The following is a 20330-nucleotide window of genomic DNA, read 5'->3' on the forward strand; positions in this document are numbered from 1 at the left end:
AATGATGTGGACAGGTGAATGACGAGGACAGGTGAACAATGAGGACGAGTGAATGACGAGGACAAGTAAATAATGAGGACAGGTGAATGACGAGGACAAGTAAATAATGAGGACAGGTGAATGACGAGGACAAGTAAATAATGAGGACAGGTGAATGACGAGGACAAGTAAATAATGAGGACAGGTGAATAATGAGGGCAGGTCTTTGACCCGTTATGACTGATACATTATGTGTTTACATATTTTATTTCCTCCGCACTTTAATTTGTAAAGGTTTGCCTTTAACAAAGAACAGTTCATGTGAGATTTGTGCCTCCTTGTCCTTTTTGTACACCACAAGAATGAACCCCAACCTTCTTAAAAAAGTAATCTTAGTACATTTTAAACAAGCTAGTAGAATATTTCAGTACGCTTTCCATCCCTGAGTGATGCCTATGCTGTTACTGAGGTCTGTGGTGGAAGGGTGACATTTTTACCGTTACAGCACACTGTAAAAATCACCACTGCAATAAAATGTAATTCCTATTTGTCTCCTCATAACCTTAACCCCCGCATATGATACCAATAAACTTAATTTCCTGTTATGCTCGCATGCTCTGATTTAAATATTGAGCAGTTTGTTGGGAACAGAGCATCTTCAGGCAAAACAGAGGGGGGGGTATTAGTAAAGCATGTGACTTACAAGAGCTATTTTAAGTGTTTTGTTTCCAGTAGCGAAGCCTCTTATTGGGTTTTCAGAGTGTAAAAAGGACAGGTTAAAGCGTTGCTCGACACAAAAGTGGCTGAGAGCAGCAATATGCAGAGTGCATTAACTGCTCAGATGTCAATCAGAAGTTCACAAGGATTCTAAGTGGTGCTAGTGTGTGTGTGTGTGTGGTTGTAATATGTGGCACCGCGTTGGTGTACTATAACTTATAAATGAGGTTACCTAAGAGTGGCAGAGTCCTTTGGGACTGCGCAGCTGACTGTTTTCTGACACTGACATCTGCTGCTGAAGATGCACTCGGCATGTTGGATTTTAAATCTGAAGTTATTGAATTATCCAACAAAAAAAAAGAAAAGAAGTAACTTCTCCATTAAATAAAGCATCATGAACTCACACAGGTTTTGTAATGTTACGCTCATTATCCCCCCCCCCCCCTGCCAGTGACAAGCCTTTCAGACAGTTTAATCATTTGGAAATGAGGAACATGTTTCCACAGGGAATCTCTTTAGTTACACCGAGGATTACATTCTTTGTGAGCATGGAATTAAGAGCTCACAGTCAAGGCTTTATTAAAATATGGAGTTATGCCAAAGGGACATATTAAGATGATTTCCTCGACTAAAAAAAAAAAAAGAAGAAGCATGAGATCAAATTTTTAATGCGTCTTGTCACTTAAGACATCCTGAAATTTAGTGTTGCCTTCATTTGGACCCCATGATTTAAAGTGTGGGTGTGTGTGTTTGACAGAACAAGATGTTGCCGTGTGGAAAAGAAAAGAAAAAAGTTTCATAGTTTTGCATTAAAACTTTGACTCTTGCTTTCTAAGCACAAAAAAAAAAACTGTTGTGTTTCATTCGCTGGAGATGAACCTTTTGAAATGTTCCCCTTGTGAGATGTTGTTTCGACATCATAACACATAATGCTGGCATTTACCTGTAAGTGACAGTCGGAGAGGTCACAGCAAACAGTATGATAAACGACGGTCCCTATCTCCGAGACCCAACACTGTTGTACTGTGGTTTGCATCGCTCCGTCTCTTTCTCTCTCTCCTCCTTTCTTTCCCTCTCTCGTGGGTTTCCCTTTCTCTCCAAACCCAAAACTAGTCTGACAGGAGCTCGGCTGCATTGTTACGACTATGCTGCAAACTCCCTGAAGTCTAAATCCCTGATCCCAATCTCTGTGTGTGGATTCGCACAGGTTCAATTGGAAAAACAACCTACACATGATCTACAAAGGCTGCAGCTGCTTGTCAGCGACGGTATCGTTTTATGCCATCCTGCAACATCGTCCGCTTAGTCTGTAATTGTGTTCCTGAATTTCTTTAAAGTCATGTACATTTGTTATGCCTGACATTGCTTCTAAATACTTTATATTACTCATCACATAATTCTTTTATGTCCTGTGCTCTTCCCCTTGACAGTGTCTTCATAAACTTTTTAAGATGACAGGCGACACCAGCGTCCCTCGCTGTCCCTCACCAAATCACACCGATCAGCAACTGCAGACCAAGACACGGTCGTCCCATGAACCGACCAACCTTTAATCCTTTTTTTTTTTCTTTTTTTTTTAAGTTTTCTTCCAGCTGTCAGTGTTGCACCCTATATCAATCATTAACACTACATTTACACAGTGATCCACCTGGTGCATCCTCTCGCTCAGAGTGGTGAATTTAGGGTGAATTCCAATTTCTTGCTTAAAGGTGCCATATGTAAGAATGTGGCCAAAAACGGTTACTACAGGTGGTCTTTTAGGTTTCGTTTTCTGACGTTACTGGCAACCCGTGGTTGCTCGGCAGCTGAGACTCTACTGACTGCAATGATTGGGAAACGGCGGTAGGTGGCGCCACATGCAAAAACATGATTTAAAATTTTTTACATGATTTGCAGTCTGCAAAATATTTTTTAATGCAAATATTTTGGCTGTACTGTTGTTGTTGGTGAGTTCAGTTTGTTATATGAACATTATTCCTGAGTCTCTGTGACATATTAGGAGGATTTTATGGCCAGTTGCTTTAGATTTATTACATAATGCACCTTTAATTAGTGCATTTACATTCTTGAAATGTGCGTCGACATGTAATGTGCATGACGCCATTTGGACTTATTTAGAGTAGTGATTTACAAGTAGATTATGATTGAGATTGTGGTAGATTATTGACAAAATACCTGATACTTTTTTTTGGCGCATTTTTATAATAAAAGTTGGTGGTTTCTGGTCTTCTTTTTATTCTTGAAATAAGAAAATGAATGGCAGATTGGGTCATAAAGAGTTTGATATATACTTTTACTGCCAGTTCTGTAACAACTTATACTTTGAACAGGTAAACCAGCTATTTCCAGTAGATATATGAACCACAACATTCATATTTTTCTATTAATAATCATATAAATATTCAACGTGTGCGCTGCCCAACCCAGTCCCTGGGAATCAGTCAGTCCTTTTACTGATTCAGTTAAGCGCGTCATGAGTCATAGTTAGTTCCACTTGCCGAGACGGCGCTTGTTAACAGCGACACCGTGGAAGTTACGACTGAGTAAACTACCACAACCAGAACTGACCACTCAGCTGTGTGTCACCAGGGATGGAAAGGTGGTTTACATGTTCTTGTAGGGTGTAATCAATCATTATTTGTTTGTTTTTACACCTATAAGGGACTTTGGGGATTGGAAAATCAATAAGTAATTGATTTCTGATTAAAAGAAGTTATTCAGCAGTGTGCTAAACCTCTGGCGTAAGGGCAGGGGCATGAAAAAATGTATTTATGTTTCTAAGGAAGACATGAATTTATATGTTTTCTATTTATTGCAGTTATTTGGGCAATAAAGTAGAACAATTTCATCACCACATATATTTAGAATAGAACTCGTCTTGCAGTTGTTTTAAAGAGGAGAACTACTGTTTGAACTTTCAAAGACATGCTTACGGGATACCATTTAAGGCCTTACAAGCTAGACATGGATAAAGTTACCAGACAATCATCTCCAATTGACGAAAGAGTGAGTAGATAATGCATTTTTCCACCCTATAGACGTTTCCCTGTAACGTGAAGATTCACATTTTTTAGAAACAATTGGATTTGCACGGGAACTATCACACATATGGCTGTAAACCTACAGGCTGAGTGAACATTACCTTTATAATGATCCTTATTACAGTTAGAGATGAACAACTCACCATATTATTCCCTCTTTTATGTAGAATCATGTTATAACTTTCTGTGCCTGTTCTATTGATTTTGCTCTCATTGCATTCCAGTTTTATCATTTCTATTCTAATTGCATTCATTTTTTTTATATTATGTTTTTAATAGAACAGCAACGCAGAGTTTAGAGGTAAAAGGGTGAGGATGAAAATCAAAGAGAGACAGAAGCAGAGATTAGGTTGGAAAGCACAGTGGATTGAAAAGAACGGATACATAGGGGAGATAAAGATGAGAGTCGCCCCTCTAGAATGCTCTGTTTACTCGCCCTTATTTAGTGATTGCGGATGTGTGAGCTCGCTGGACTGACAGGCATTGTGGGTAATGAACTGTCTCCACTTCACTGCAACCATTATTTTGAAGGTCAGTGAACGGGTCAAGGCAGCCAGCTCCATGGACCATGGATACCTTCCAAACTGTGGTAATATCTGCTTCACCAGCTCCCTTGGCTGAGCTGAACACTACACTACAGCAAAGCAAAGGTCCAATTAAACTGACCTAAAGCCTATGCACATAATTTAAATATTTCTTTCCTTGTTTTGCATAATTCAGAATTCATTAATTATTCTATTTTACACTTGTTTGTATACTGTTTCTTTCACGGTGTGGTGTAGATATGAGGGGGAAAAGAGAGGTCGGTAGCATCACTCACTCACTCACTCACTCAGCTAAGAGGCCAGTGGACTGTTGTGAAAATGATGCTGCAACATTCAGCTAATGAGCATGACACCACCTTGTGGAGACAACTCAGATTTCTGACTGGAGCAGTCAACGATTTGAGCTCTCTTAGTATTTCAGACGTACAGTTCAAGAGCATCACGCAGTTCTTAGAGAGGAGAGAGGAAAACTGTTACATTTTTAATGGGAGAAGAAGAAAAAAAAAATGCTTACCAGACAAGTTCACAAAAATATACTTGAGGAGTGCAGTGCAGTATCCTCCTAAAAACCAAGAGCCTCCCTCTTATTAATCTTTTCTTACCTTGTGGCCACATTCTGTGCTCCTACTAAGGACATTAGTTTTGAAATGTGTTTCACTTCACTGTTTAAGAGGTAACACCAAATCAAAACGGCGCCACCTCCTTTTCCCCGTCACCCCACAAAATCCAATCAGGGTTGATGAATTTGGAGCTGATGACAAATCTTTATGGCGTGCGGATACTTACTTGTGTGTGGCGAGGGCCACTGAGAAATGTGAGCAAGGGAAGGTGGCAGCAGAGATAGCGAGGAGACGAGAGGTGGAGGAGTGAGGACGCGCCGGGAGATTTATGGCTTCTTGTTTTCGAGCATACTGCTGAAACAGACTCATAAATGTTTTTGATGGTGCGCAAATAAATAACTCCCAGCATGTCTGCTCAGCACACAATAAATAATCCGAAAATTTGTAATCATTCTCGATCCCCACCCCCTCCGCCCCCAATTTATACTGGGGATATTTATGTAAGCCTATATAATGTGTACTGCCATGGCAGAGGTGCACACTATCTTACTCTATTACTCCATGTGTCACCTTCAGACCTCTGAGAGTTTAATGTAGCTGTAGCTGGTATGAACGTTAAAAAAAAAACTTGTGAGGAGAGACCAAAGCTGCAAGAGGGTTTTTGTTACTGCATGTAAAATTCTGTCGAGTGTCTCTGGTGTGCAGTAGTGTGTTTGCTCGCGGAGAGCCATGTTCACCCTTGAACCTCCTCCTCTCTCTCGGCAAACAGCTTCCCACATGCGCAGGTCAGGACACTCGCAGTAAAGGTATCCCTTTTGTGCAACTCAGTTTTCACTGTAACACATCGGGCTCTTGTAAGGATGCTGTATGTGTAAGTGCATCACTTCTATAATCGCTATCTTCAGCAAGCGTGCATGTGTTTTACAATGTACAGGACCGTGCTCTCGATGACCAGTGCATGTAAGCTCATATGTGTTAGTGGTGTTTTAGAGCTGAACTTGCAGTTAAAATAAAAAATAATGTATTGACAATGCACAAATGTCTCTGTTCTATCTTCTATCAGGAGCTCAGCTGTGATCTCAGCTGTTTTAAAGCGTCTCTTCCTGCACACTGTGCAGTATTGATTCTTCCAAATACTCTGTCTTTGGATTAGGACTTCTAGATCATAATTTACAATGTAATCAGTGTTCCTTGTAGCTTCTCCTTCATGGTCTCATAATAATAATAATCAGTTTGATACACCTTTATAGATCCACACTGATAAGGCACCACTACATTGTGTATTTTTAAAGCCTGAAGCTTAACCTCACTGTAAAAATGTCTCTTATCGGACAAGGTCCAGCTGGCAATGTCAAACAGATGGCATTACACCCTCTAGGGTTTCCATTCAGAATAAATTCGATCAATAAAATACCAAGCGGGCATTTAAAGCGCAGACAATTAAACACCTTGCATTAAAAACAGTCCAGCTGTATTTCTAACGTCTGAAAGCTTATACTGATGAATGCAGTCATTAAAAAAAAAAAAAAAAAGACAGCACTCAGTGCCATTTCAACAATACAAAGTAAACACACGAGGCGACTTTAAATGGGCCGGAGCAAATATGGGTTCAGAAATTGCCGTTGTAATGTAAACTGTGTTACCGGCACTATATAGAAACGTGTTGATGTGTACTTTCAGGTCGAATGTATCTCCTTCTGACATGTTGAAAGCCTTCCATTTGTGCGTGTGATGCATGACTGAAAAAGCTGTCCGAGGTTTTCTTGACAACATGGTCACGGTGGTGCATTAACTCCAATTCAACACAATAATGGGACCCATCCATTGTCTGCATGTGGGATGATTAAACTTGTTTTTTAATGCTAAAAATCCGGTTTCACTGAAGCTAAATGCAATGTGATTTTGTGAAGCGTGGATAATAAATGTTACAAAAATGCTGCTTTAATTACTTTTAAAGTTGTCGAAGAAAGATAATGCGTTTTCCAGGAGTGTCACACGGATCACCTGCTCTTCTCGAGTGACTTTTCTCGATACACATTACGTGCCAAAGTGCGGCGGCGTGCGAGTGTTCATTGCAGGAATTGCGGTGATACTTGTTGGTAGCACGACTAATCTGACACTGCTTTGCACGGCCACAGGAACCACAGATCAGGATGAAACATTCATTGAATCCTATACTCAACATAATTAAACAGTTCTTACTTAATTACATTTGCTTCTGTCACAGTAATCAAATGGATAGTGTTCAGCAATGTGCTAACCTTTACCTCAGGTGTGAGTTACACAGCACCCAAGGGATAACATTACCACCTCTGCCAAGGGCCTGTCCGTCCTTTCTTCGTAGGGCTTCATTCCGTTTCTGTTCGACTGCCAGGCCTTGAAGGATTTTCTGCCACAGTAGCTCCTGGATGTGCATCTCTATCAGCCCTGTCCAAAAAAACCAAAGACAGTATTCTCAGAACAATAATTCAGTTCCACTGTGACAGTTTACTTGCATCCGATCCCTTCGCAGGATGTGGGTGCCACGATCGCAGCACCACCACCTGTTCTCAGGGGGGGGTTCTCGTTTATGGTGACACCAATAACTCATTCTGATGCTTCTCATCGTGACTCCGCTTTTGGACAAGGGCTTGGACCTTTGTGCTGGGCAGAGGACACATTGAGGCGTGCAGGGTTTGCCGTGCGCATAGGATGATGGATGAGGGGCAGAAAGCCCAAACATGGATCCGTTCAGTCTGCCTCGTCATTGGGGATTTCTAAGTGCAAAGCTTGTGTAAGGTTTTTATAGTGCAGTCAAAATCAATTAGGAATCTGTTCTCCAAAGAAAAAGCATCAAAGGCTAAAATGCTTTTAGCCTGCGAACTTCAGAATGGGACCGGAATAATTTCTGATCTTCAGTTGCTGCTGAGAAATGAGACGCAACCGTTTGACCTTTGACCTGCTCATACTGTACATGTTTGGCTGTCATGGCTGCGCAGGAACAAAACAGAGGAATCAATCCAACAGGGGTTTCCGTGGGATCAACAGGAGTGAGTGGTTGTACATAAAACTGTCATAGGATGTGAAAGAGTGTAGCTTACAGTTATAGAATGACAAGTTTGAGATTCATCCAAAAGGAAAAACTGGACTTGCAGGTATATACTGAAAAAAAAAAAAAAAAAGATTTAAAGGGAAAACACTTGAGGGGCCTGTGTTAGATTTACAGTGGTAGGAAAAATCCCTATTGACTCCCTGTGATAGCTAAGTATATTGAATTAAAGGGCCGTAAAGAACTGCGAGTAAAACTCATGACAAGCAGGACCACAGCGATAAACTAAAACCTGAGAGACAAACGCACATGTCAGCCTCACAGCACATGTTCATGTCACAAAAGGCTGTGTGTGTGTGTGTGTGTATAGTTGCACGATTGCCGACATCAGTGCGGTGGTCAGATCTATTTTTACACAAGTATTCAGACACATTAACAGTGTCAGAGATGACTTCATGGGGTCAGCCTTTTGAACTTCGACTAGTGAGGGTGAAAACGGGGTGGGAACAACAAGTGGCACCTTCCAATGCCTGAGCAGCTTTACTGTACTGTACATGAGCCTGAGTCGCTGATCCCCCCCCCCCCCCCCACATAGTGAGGAGCTGTACAGTGAAGGAGGAGGAAGGCTTTTGAACTTTAACAGTGTGAGAGGGTTTGGAAAATAAATCACCCTGGAAAACTCTGGTGCATAACTTTTAAAGGGGAAATAAGTAGTATATAGTGCCATCTTGAGGAGAGGGTGAAATTTACAACAAAGACCTGCTGCTCTGCTCACCCCCTCCCTTCCCTGAGCGCTACGGTATCCGCAGCTGGTCAAATGTCGTCCTCGTCGTCTTTCTCCGTGTCAGCAGATGAGGTTCGGGAGGCGAGGGAGAGGGCGAGCTGCCACGGCTGTAGCAGACGAAGCGGAGAGAGTGGAGGCGGGACTTCTGCTACAAGTAAAGAGACGCTTGTTTTGTTCTCTCGCGTTTGTCCTTACAGGCTCCGGTAGAAACATGGCGTCTCGCTGCTAACAGTGGCTATGCAACCGCGGTCCGCGGTCATGTTATTTAACATGACTTTTTGAAACACTACGAAAATGAAACAAAAACTATTATACATCGACTAGACAATGCAGGAGCACATAATATGTATAAAAAAGTGGATTTTGGGTTATATAAACCCATAAATACTACATATTGTACCTTTAAATAAAATATATTCTGTTCAAACCGTTGTTTAGATCCTGTTGACGTTTCAGGCCTAGTATAACACAATAGCATGTGCTTGTAAAAAAAAGCAAGATGACTGCAGACAGGTTAGAGTATGACTGACAATGCAGGGAAATGCCCCCCAAAAAGTGACAGAAGTGACATCCACAGAAAAGTTCTGTTGATGTATCCACAAAAATGCTCTCTCAGTCGTGTCTGATATGCCGTGTCTCCACTACATGGTCCTAGCGCACCTACACGGTTTGCATCCACACGGTTTGCTTGCGTTTCCATTACAATATTGTACCTCCTCAAGTGGGCGGGGTCATCACAGCACGGCTGCATGAAACTGCCGTGACTTTTTTTTTTTACGCGCTGCACAAACACGCAAACTAGTGACTTTTAAAGCAGTTGTTTTCAGTGTAGAATCAGTTAACTTCCTGCATGACTGAAATGACTGGACTGAAACACAGCAGCAGGGTTTGTCGGTCACGATCACGCTAAATACACCAGACTTCTGCAAAAGAATGAGATTTTAGACATTTCCTTGGTAATTGTTGGAGATTAACCCACGTTTTTTTTGGATTGTTAAGTCGTTTTAACTGATCTACAGTTGGGCTCGATTCTTGTGTCGGACATCTTGCTCAAGGGGCTATAGTGTTAAATACTGTTAGATAACATCTGCTCATGAATTTTAAACAGAATAATTACATCACCAAATACTGAATCACCAAAAGTTATGCACTGCAGCATTCAATTATTTTACTTTACTGTCTTTTTTGATAGTGAAACTAAACAAACAAGTTTAACCAACAAAAGTAATGACTTTGTTGAGATAGATAAGAGATGTATGTATATTTTATGCCTTGAATCCCTAAAGTTGTATCCAAAAAATCACAAAGGTGAACATGTTCGAGATACCATCCTCACCATCCTGAGTTTGTCTGGAGCTTTAAGTCAAACGGAGAGGAACGGTGCAATTTATCTGTTTCACTGAAGAAAGAAAAAGGATTCCCAAGACTGTGGGAGTGAAAGAAGGCAACGGGTACAAAGTGCAAAAAAAAAGGAAAGGAACTGGCCAAGGGCAAAAAAAAATGTTGCCCTTCCAGTACTTTTCTATCTGGGACAATGCCCAAAGTAATAGTTTCCTTTTAAAGGCATAATTGTACTTCTCAGTCCCCAGGCCACACTAACTTTCAGACCTCCAAGACAAAAACTGCTGCTCCTTGTTCCCTGCACTTTTTGTCTAATGTGTACAGTGTTTCTATGAATAATTGAATACACACCAACTCTGCTGTGGGGTAATTTAATTCAAAATGCATTATAAAAGTATTATCCAACATATACAAAATGAAGGTTTTAAAACTAAACAGATTCTGCAGACGATGTAAAGCGGGACAGTTGTTGGGCAAAGACTTCAGTCAGCAGAGCAGTGAATGCACAGCACACAGTAAAGCTGTTGAGGCTGATGGTTTTCCAGACTGTTAAATCATGCTTGGTACTCAGTACCATGATGCTGACCTGGGTCAATCACTGTGGGGCCCACTCAGGGGGGGGGGGGGGGGGGGGGGGTTGATTCGCTTATGTCAAGGACGGAAATCGAGATCAGCAATGGTGACCTCTTTAATAGACTGCTTTAAATTAGTGGGCACTTCCATCAAGAGGCCATCACGAATCTTGACATCGCCAGCAGTTTGCATTATCTTTTAAGTCCAATATGTGTAACCTTGAAGGACACGAGCGAGATGAAACGATACCACGGCACCACCGGACACTGGCAGTGATACAACATATCAATTGTGTGCATTAAATTGTCGCACGTCTGGCGACTTGACAAAGTGTTTAATGCAAATACCCAAGGTTATCACTCAACCCAACCCGCGCAAACACTCGCGTACACACATCGAGAGGCACTAAGTCGAGTTGGCTGAGGGGACGGAGGATTGGATGTCAGCGCGATGCCATCGGCCATACTTAAAGTACAGAAACAGCTCGCTGTTGCTCAATCTCCTCAATGCGACTGTGATCCCACGTCAGCAGGTAAACAACAAGGGAACAAGATATGGTGATATCACCTGCTTTAGTCTGACCTTGACTCGCAGACAATGTATGTCCGCACGCGCCTATAGTTAGCGTCGTTTGTAAACATTTGTCACCTACTGTATTTTGGTCTGTCCCCAGCAAGTAAAGACTAAATGCAGGCATAAATATGCAAACTGCGTAAACAGAAATTAATCAAGAAAGACTAAGATGAATTGATCCAATCATTAAGAAACAAAAGCACAATGTTCCATAATACGAGAGCAGCTGCTGCTTTATTTATTAGGGGCCGAGAGAGACTTGTAGCTTTGTTCTTTGTCAATACACTGAACCCCAAAATTGGCACACAATAGATTAAATGTTGCTTCCTGCAAGCCACAGCATTTTAGGGCAGGGTACTCCCTCAAAAGGCTATTAGTGGTTAAGTGCAGTATCAATATTAGAGGCACTGTAACCTCTCCAATATTTGATTACATTTAAAAGCTGCCGTTTCACTTTGTTATTGCTTTGTTTTATATTGGGAATAAAATGTTTTTTTTTTACCATGTTTTGGACTTTCTTTTTATTATCCACACATTCTGTGGTCATTTGTGAGAGGAAGAAAGAATTTCCCCATCGTGATATTCCTTCCAGGGAGTTTTGGTTTCCTGTCCAAATGATTAATCGTTCACATTTTTTTTTTTCTTTCCTACAGCGGGACTCGCAACATCACAACACTACCTGTGGATCCAATTACACAACTGACAGCAGTATCAGTGCAACTCGCTGAATTATGGAAGCATAAACATGGGAATGTTTGGGTTATATCTGCGTAAATGATTGAGAGGAAAGTTCTAAATGGATGAACAGCGAAGCGTGGATGCATGTCTGGTCATTTCAGCTTCGTTACAGATGCAACAAAAGAGGAAAACTTAAAAAGCACCAGTATCGTTTGGACCGTCACTGTCTGTATGTAAAAAGTTCATGTAGTCTTCATGCTATTATGCATGTCACCAACAAGCATGCTCTTACTGGACAATGCAATCACGGTGGTGACCACACTTTATGTGGTATGATTTATTGTCACTATAGCTTCCTCTAAATGGGAAGATAATTGTAAAAAATAATTAACATAATGTGCTTTTGCAGAAGACCTGAAAACTTGAGTGAGGCCATTAACATCCTAGGATATTGTTGACTGACTTTGTACATGAGAAGTAGGCCGATTTTCCCAGAGACTTCCATTTAAACTAAATTCTTTCTGTAAAGTGGCTTGAATTTTTAAGATTCACCCATTCAAACAGCGCAACTATCCATCCATCCATCCATCTATTACCTTCTGCTTTACCCTCTACCGGAGGTTCGTGGGGGATGCTGTGCCTATCTCAGCTGACAGGGTACACCCTGGATAGTTCGCCAGTCCATTGCAGGGCCACATATAGAGACAAACAACCATTCGCTCACACTCTCACACCTACGGTCAATTAGAGTGACCAATTTACCTAATCCTCATATTGCATGTTTTTGGACTGTGGGAGGAAGCTGGAGAACCTGGAGAAAACCCACGCACACACAGGGAGAACATGCAAACTCCTTGCAGAAAGGCCCTTGTAAAACCTGGGTCTTTACAGTGCAGCACATTTTATATCATTCATCTTTCATACCCATTCTCTCATACCAGGAGCAACGTGGGGGTTAAGTGTCTTGGACACATCAGCATGTAGACTTGCGTAGCCGGGAACTGAACCCACGACCTTCAAGTCTGAAAGCCGAATTGCTACTTAAACTGAAAAATCTATTTTTATGGTGGTAATATAGAAAAAAATTTATATACTCTAAGAGCTGACCATTACAAAATGTCCCCATCAGCTTGAGAACATAAAGAACCATTCAGATGCAGACGGAACTCACTAAATGGTTCACCCCAAATCCCACATAATCTGCCAGCCAGCGACATCACAAGTGACTTCATTACTATTCACACCGTCATCCATCCTGCCCGTCTTTCACCCCGGTGCACATCACACTTTAATCACTAGAACATGCTTGAGGTGCCACACCTGCCCTGATTACATAAATGCTTACATTCATAAGACGACTCTTGACAGTGTAGTGACAGGTCAATTTGCCAGTCTGGCTGTTTTCACACCAATTACTACAAGAGCATTATATTCACATTATCATTCAGCCACAAGCACTTTTGGGTTAAGGTGCAGCATTGAGTGTCTTGTCTTCCCTGCAGAGTGGAATTATTCACAGTGACAAATGCAGGAGGAGGATGACATGTTAGCCTGAAATTTGGAGGTATATACAGTAATGCTGTGTGCAAATTTAGCATTTTCTTTTGGGGGGGGTTAGTGGAAGTGTTTGTTTCTGCCTGATGTTTCTGTATTTGCCTGTTGATGCAAATACAGAAGCATTACAGAGAGAAACTGACCAGCAGTTACTCCATAGATGTATTTATACTGCAGCAAATATTATTCTGTTTAGGGCTGCAACAGTTACTCATTTAAGCTTTTCAAGGTATTTTCTACTTTATTTGGTCCATATCAGAAATAAACCATTAAAGGTGCCATATGTAAAAATGTGGCCAAAAACGGTTACTATATTCAAATTCAAAATACCGAGGTCTTTTAGGTTTCGTTTTTTTTTGACGTAACTGGCAACCCGTGGTTGCTCGGCAGCTGAGACTCTACTGACTGCAAAATATTTTTTAAATGCAAATATTTTGGCTGCACTGTTGTTGTTGGTGAGTTCAGTTTGTTATATGAACATTATTCCTGAGTCTCTGTGACATATTAGGAGGATTTTATGGCCAGTTGCTTTAGATTTATTACAAAATGCACCTTTAAAACTGAATAATTTTGATTTGTGGACAAAAACAAAACATTTCCAGGTTTGAAACAAAACTGATTGACATTTTTCATCATGTTCTGACATTTAATTAATCAAAGAAAAATTCAAATGAATGAATCGATAATGAAAATGCAGCCCTAATTCTGTTTATGTGTAATATCCATAGCCCCATCAACTCCAGACAGATGGTGGTGTAATCAATCATATTTTTGTGTCCCCTGCAAACAGCATTTCACAAAACACTGAGGTCAGATCAAACAACAAGACATACTGTACACATACGTAGAAAAACAGGTTGTTGGTGGAGTGTTACACAGGTCCTCTGGTGGATTGAACCCGGATCTACTTGTTGCAAGGTTACATGTTACAGACTAAGGCTGTTAAGTCTCCGGGACATCCTGCATATTATGTGCCCTTTTTCTTTTTTTTTTTTTTTTTTCACAACCGAATACCAAAGCATGTTCATGTTCACGTTCATTGAGCTGTGTGTATTTTTGACACATTTGGAGTTGTTGGTGGTGGCGTCAGAGGTGAACAGGTGTGTGTCGGGGGGGGGGGGGATGAATGAAAAGATGACATAGATTAATGACTCTGGTCTGCCGCAGACCATTATATCGAAGGCCACTGCTGCCCACTGTGGGTGGGTGGTTGTGTTGGACCTTGACATGGCCGTCAGCTAAAAATAGCCAAAGAGAATAAACAGGTTGCTGCCGCGGCGTGTTTCCTCCCTCTTATTGACAAAAACACACACACACAGGAAAGCAGAGACGGAGCCGCGCACAGGTTTGCGCATAATGTATTGTGATGGAATTCTTCAGACTCGCAGTCGGTGGTCTCACATTGAGCCAGTCGCACAACTTTGAAATTCACCGAATAATAAATGACACCTCTGAAAGTTATACTCAAGGCCTAAAAAATTAATGCACAGGGAAAAGAGAGAGAAAAGGGGACAGCGTGGATATTGTTTCTTTTGACTTTGCCCACCTATGCATCATTTTTGTTTTTTCCCCCTCCAAGCATTCAAATCTGTCGTAGCTTTCCATTAATAGAAAGGTACTGCACATTGATTGAATGCTTATTATTGTAATTTAAGTGAATGTGACTTCTCCTCCTCCTGCAGGAGCACACAGCAAATTACAGTTATCCACAGTTCTTTCTCCTCTCTATCTCTTCTCCTACACACACGCAGACAAATAGCCATTTTATGTAGAAGAAAACAACAGAAGCAAATCCTTTTCTCAAATGCACTCAGCTGATGATTCAGAAATCTACGGAAAGATCTGCATATAGCTCCCTCAGTGCATCCGTCTATGAACAGATGATGATGACGCGTCTCACTCTAAAGTGCTGACAGCATCAGAAGCAGGAGCTGTGAGGTGCGAGTGTGTCCACAGTGTCATTTGGATGATAAAGTGGATGCATTTGAATTTGATGACAATCTGGAAATGGAAAATATCAACCAGCCAGTGATGGCTCAGGGACGAGGCAGATGGAAGAATCAGTCAACTCTTTTTGCGCTAAGATTGATGACAGTGTGTGCGACAGTGACACCAAACAGTGGTGGGCTCCACACCTTTGAATTCTCCTTTATTGCTTACACACGGAAGGAAAAAGCTTTTTATCACGCCACAGAATCCCTGTCAGATGGTGTAATAGTATTCTGTTAAACACAGACACTAAAGGTTAATTGACCAAACAGCTGATTCAATCATTGTCACAAAATAGCAGCCACGCTAGCTCACAAGCCTATCTGGCTCCACGGCCAAAAGTGTTTCTCCAGCATGATGCTACAACTTGAGTTGCTATGGCAACAGCCCACACAGGCTCACATGCCCACATTGTACACAGAGATTTAAAAAAAAAAAACACACATAAACAACCTCATCTCTGTGTTAGCGTCCTCAAGGGTAAGAAAAAAAAAAAAAATGTTCTCATCTTCTTCATAACCTGCAGTGCATCAACAAGTTTCTGTATGGTAAGTTAGTAATTATAGATATCAAGCTGGTAACCAGAGTTATTCCACCCACGTGGATGGACGCAGGCTGCCCTCAACTCCCCGGTGTACTGTGCATGCAGTTGGTTTTAGTTTAAAGCTGGAAGCATCTAGTGCACCAAGTATCAAATTACAACACACAACACTTGTGCCTGCTGTAGAAGCTGCAGCGGACAACAACAACGCGGCTCAGCTGATTGTTGTGTGTATCAACATCGCTGCTAACTCACACATCCTGACTCATACTCGATGATTGGCTGCCAGTTTCATAATAACTGACGAAATGGGACGCAGTCAGTTACCCTTAATCCTTTCACTGTACCCAAAATAATTAGCTGATGCAGCGTCAGCAGTTTTGATGTCATCAAGGGAATAATTTGCATCAATCAACTCAGGGTCAGGGAGAGGCTTCTCAACTTGAGTGCTGCCAAATTAATGTCATTGTGCCGTCGAGGGTTTACGGGAAGAAATGCTGCAAGTCTGCAAACTTTGTCTTCACCTCAGTGTTGTAAACATTACAGTTTGCCTAAAAACATGCACTCACTGGCCATTGTATTAGACACTTTTGTTCAACAGCATGTAGACATGGTCACAACGACCAGCTGAAATTCAAGCCGAGCATCAAAATGGTTAAGAAGAGTGACTTTGTGATCCGAGTATTTCAGAAAATGCTGACCTAATGTACTGGGATTTTGATTCACAGTCATCTGAACCACTTACAGAGAATGGTCTGAAAAAGAGAAAATATCCAGTAAGTGGCAGTTCTCAGAGCAAACATGCCTTGTTGACACCAGCGGTCGGGTGGAGAATGGCCAGACCACTTCAAGATGAAAGAAAGGCAACTTGAAGCTTGGCTGCAGCAGCAGAAGACCACACTGGGTGCCCACTGCTGCGTGGCCAGCGAATGTGTTTTTGTCCACACTTCTTTGCGCCTCTTGTCATATTCAAATCAAATTTGCACAGCAAACCCACAGCTCGTGTGCTCTAGACAGACCGAGTGGAAAGGTCACATTCAAATGATCCATATGCGGTTGCAGGGAATGCAGTATGCAGTAGGATGATTGTCAGTGTGAAGAGTCCGTGCACCTGCAGATCTACATCTGAAATCAAGACAGCGCCAAAGCCTTTGACCTTCAAAAAACAAGTGACTACACAGTTAAGACACACATGCACACAGAGCCCCCCCCCCCCCCCCCATTTAGCCAATGCACCATTATTGATCACGTGTCACTGGAAGGAAGGAACATGGCAGGGAAATCAATTACACATATGCAGTGCATAATCAAATTTCTGGAAAAACGCTTGGCTAAGGGGAAAACACTCAACTGACACATAAGCTCTACAGGGAAATATCATTGCTGTATTGAACACTATTCATGTATGAATTGAGAGTGAGGGAAAGAGACAGGATGAGACCGAACACTCCAGTGACACAGGTAACGATCTGGGGGATAATAAGGGAAAGTAATAATAATTTAATATCTTTATTTATTCATTCATCCAAAACCAGGGATCATTATATATTGATAACTAATAGAGAGAATGGGTTTGATTACTTGGAGGAGGCATAAGTTCTGCCTGGGTTTATCTCTGACTTACTGCTGATAGCTTCCTCAAGTGTACAAGGGGAAAAAAAAAGGGGGTCAGGCTATCTTTTTGTCTTCTGCGTATCAGATTGCTCGCTGCAAGGTGAAATCGAGCATCTCAAGTAGTCAGTTTAGTGAGGTTTTTGGCTGTTTTGCTCGTAATGGATCGCAAGCGCTGTTGGTGTGAGAGTGAGTGTGGGTTGGAGGCAGCAATTTGTTGTGCTCGTGTCCTAAAAAAGAAGCTCAGGCAAAATATTATTTTCAGCCAAGTTTGTAGCAGCCTTTTCAGGGCTGGAGATTAAAAAAAAATCGACATTTGTGGCGTGGCAAATGGGCACTGTACGATCACCACCACCACCACCACCATTTTAAATGCAGTCTTTTGCCAGGGTGCAACATTTCAGTGACATCCAATGGTGGCAATAAAGTGACTCGCGCATCAGCACACACTAGAGAGGATGCCATTCCTCTTTGTTTGAATAATAATCTAATCAGATGCTCTGGCAGGTTCGTCCTGCCGTAGAACCATGGCAGTGCAAGAGGACGGAGTCTGAAAAGCAAGGCCCTCGCAAGCAGTGCGTGCCTTGCATATCGCGGACGCTGGTATACTCAGGGTCCTGTAGTATCCCACTTCACCATCATGTGGCGGTACAAGTATGGATGCAGGGAATAGAACGCATTCCTACCAAAGAATAAGAGAACGAACGGTTTGAGTGGCTCACAGCTCAAAGGTCAGTCGGGTGTAGTCGACTCTGGGCAGGGGAGTCGAGGTGTTAGCCGGTTCGAGGCTCAGATGGCTATCTTCGAAATATTTATTCTGCTTGGTGAACGGGGCTTATACTCCACCTACGAATGGGGTGGAAGTTGAGTTCATGCATGCACTGTCCATGTGTACCCAATGCAGTCTTTGTACGTGGTTCCAAAATCTGGGCTTAATGCGAGCGGTGCACGTTGGGTCCGCGTGCGCAGAAGTCTACCAGGGCCTTATGGTACATATTGAAGGCTATAGAAATGTATTTTTTGTATTTACAGTGATTATACCCTTATTCAAACAAACACATAGGTAGTAAATTGAATTTCAGCTCATACTAGAGAGGATGCTATTCTTCTTTCTTTGTACAACAACAAAAACAGATGCTCTGGCTGGTTTGTCCTGCTGTAGAAACAAGGCCCTTGCCTGAGGTTCATTTATGAAACTATAGAGGGCTACAGAAATGTAATTCTTATTTCATTTTAAAGTGATTATACACTTTTTCAAACATACTTATGGGTAGTAGACTGAATATTATGCTAACAAGTCCTCCCAATTTATACACACTGGACCTTTAAGGAGCAATGGGCAGTGAATTCTCCCATTCCAGGATATGAGATGAGGTTCTGTAACATGTTATAACAGCTGAAGTAAATCCATCGTCAGTTGGTTTTGCTTTCTCAGACTCTCGGCGAGAGGGAAATAGAAATTATGTCTGTGTTGTGTTTCGAAATATAACCGACTGGTGACTTGCATTAGGGCTTTTCAGTTCGGATGCTGTGCAGCCTGAGTGCTCCTCTGCCTGCTCCTCCTTAAGTAGTGTACAGCGGGACACTCTCTGCAGTTCGCTTATCCCGTTCTCTCTCGCTGCCTTTTACGCGCACGACGTCTGCAGCCACAGTGATTCAGTGGAGCCAGTGTTCTCTGCACGCTCGCAGCTTTTGGATGAAGGCGAGACTCTTTCCACAGTGTTTCGATGGCGATACGGCGCTGGCTGTGAAGTCTTTGAATTATTTGACAGGGGAATAATTCACGCTTTTTCTTCTTCTTCTTCTTCTGTTTTTACCCCCCCCCCCCCTCAATGCGACTCGTTTTCAACAAAATGTGGGGCGCGCGTTCTCTGCGCAGAGTCCGCGGAGTGTTCTCTACAGTGGTGGCCGCTTGACTAAAGGGGGATCCCGGCTCCCTTTCCATCCGCTGCTCCCGTAGGAACGAGAAGGAGTTTGCATGCAAACGGTGGTTCATCTCGACAAGGTAACACTTGGCTGTATTTTATGGGATATTGTGTCTTTCATGCGAGCACTACTTTGAGCGGAGTGGAGAGCAACATTTTGCGCGTTGCCAGGACAAAATAGTACTCTGAGTTACACCGGAGGTGCAGGAATATGAAGGCATTAAAAACCTCTCTGAACACAGAACACGTTGTAGCGTAACAGGTATTTATGTATTATTAAACAAGTAGACCTAGATTATCACTGCGATGCTGCTTTTACCACCTTCATCCACTCATTTGTTGTGCCATTTGGGAATAAAAATAAATATGGTGAATGTGAGGTTCAAGAAATGAGTGGCAAATGTAAACTGTTGCGTTCTGGAACAACCTCTAACAACACAGATATTACAGCTTTAGTACTAATAAAAGTATTAGTCTACTCTACAGTGGTTATTTACATTATAGGGACTCTATATCTGTCAGTAAATGTGACTATAATGATTGAAGGTTAACAATATTATTAATGAGGAGATAAACAACATTCCAGGACTTGCTCTCATATTTGTCTCCTCCAACCTAAACTGATAATATATAACTGAATTTCTAGGCACCTTTCATGTGTTTCCTGACTTGCCCCCCGAGTCCCATTTTGACCGATGGGGCTGCAGAGAAAGTAGTGCTCCAGCAGGAGTTCATCGCCTCACTACAGCCATAGCAGTGCAGGAGAGGAGTGCAAAGCATAGCAGCCATATTGACTGTTAAAACAAAGTCATTGATTCTGCCTAACACCTTTGTAGAAATGCGAAGAAAGGATCGATAACACTAAACCGATGTTACTATTTTTGACTGACA

The sequence above is a fragment of the Microchirus variegatus genome (genome assembly GCF_963457635.1).
Source record: "Microchirus variegatus genome assembly, chromosome: 15".
Classification (NCBI taxonomy): domain Eukaryota; kingdom Metazoa; phylum Chordata; class Actinopteri; order Pleuronectiformes; family Soleidae; genus Microchirus; species Microchirus variegatus.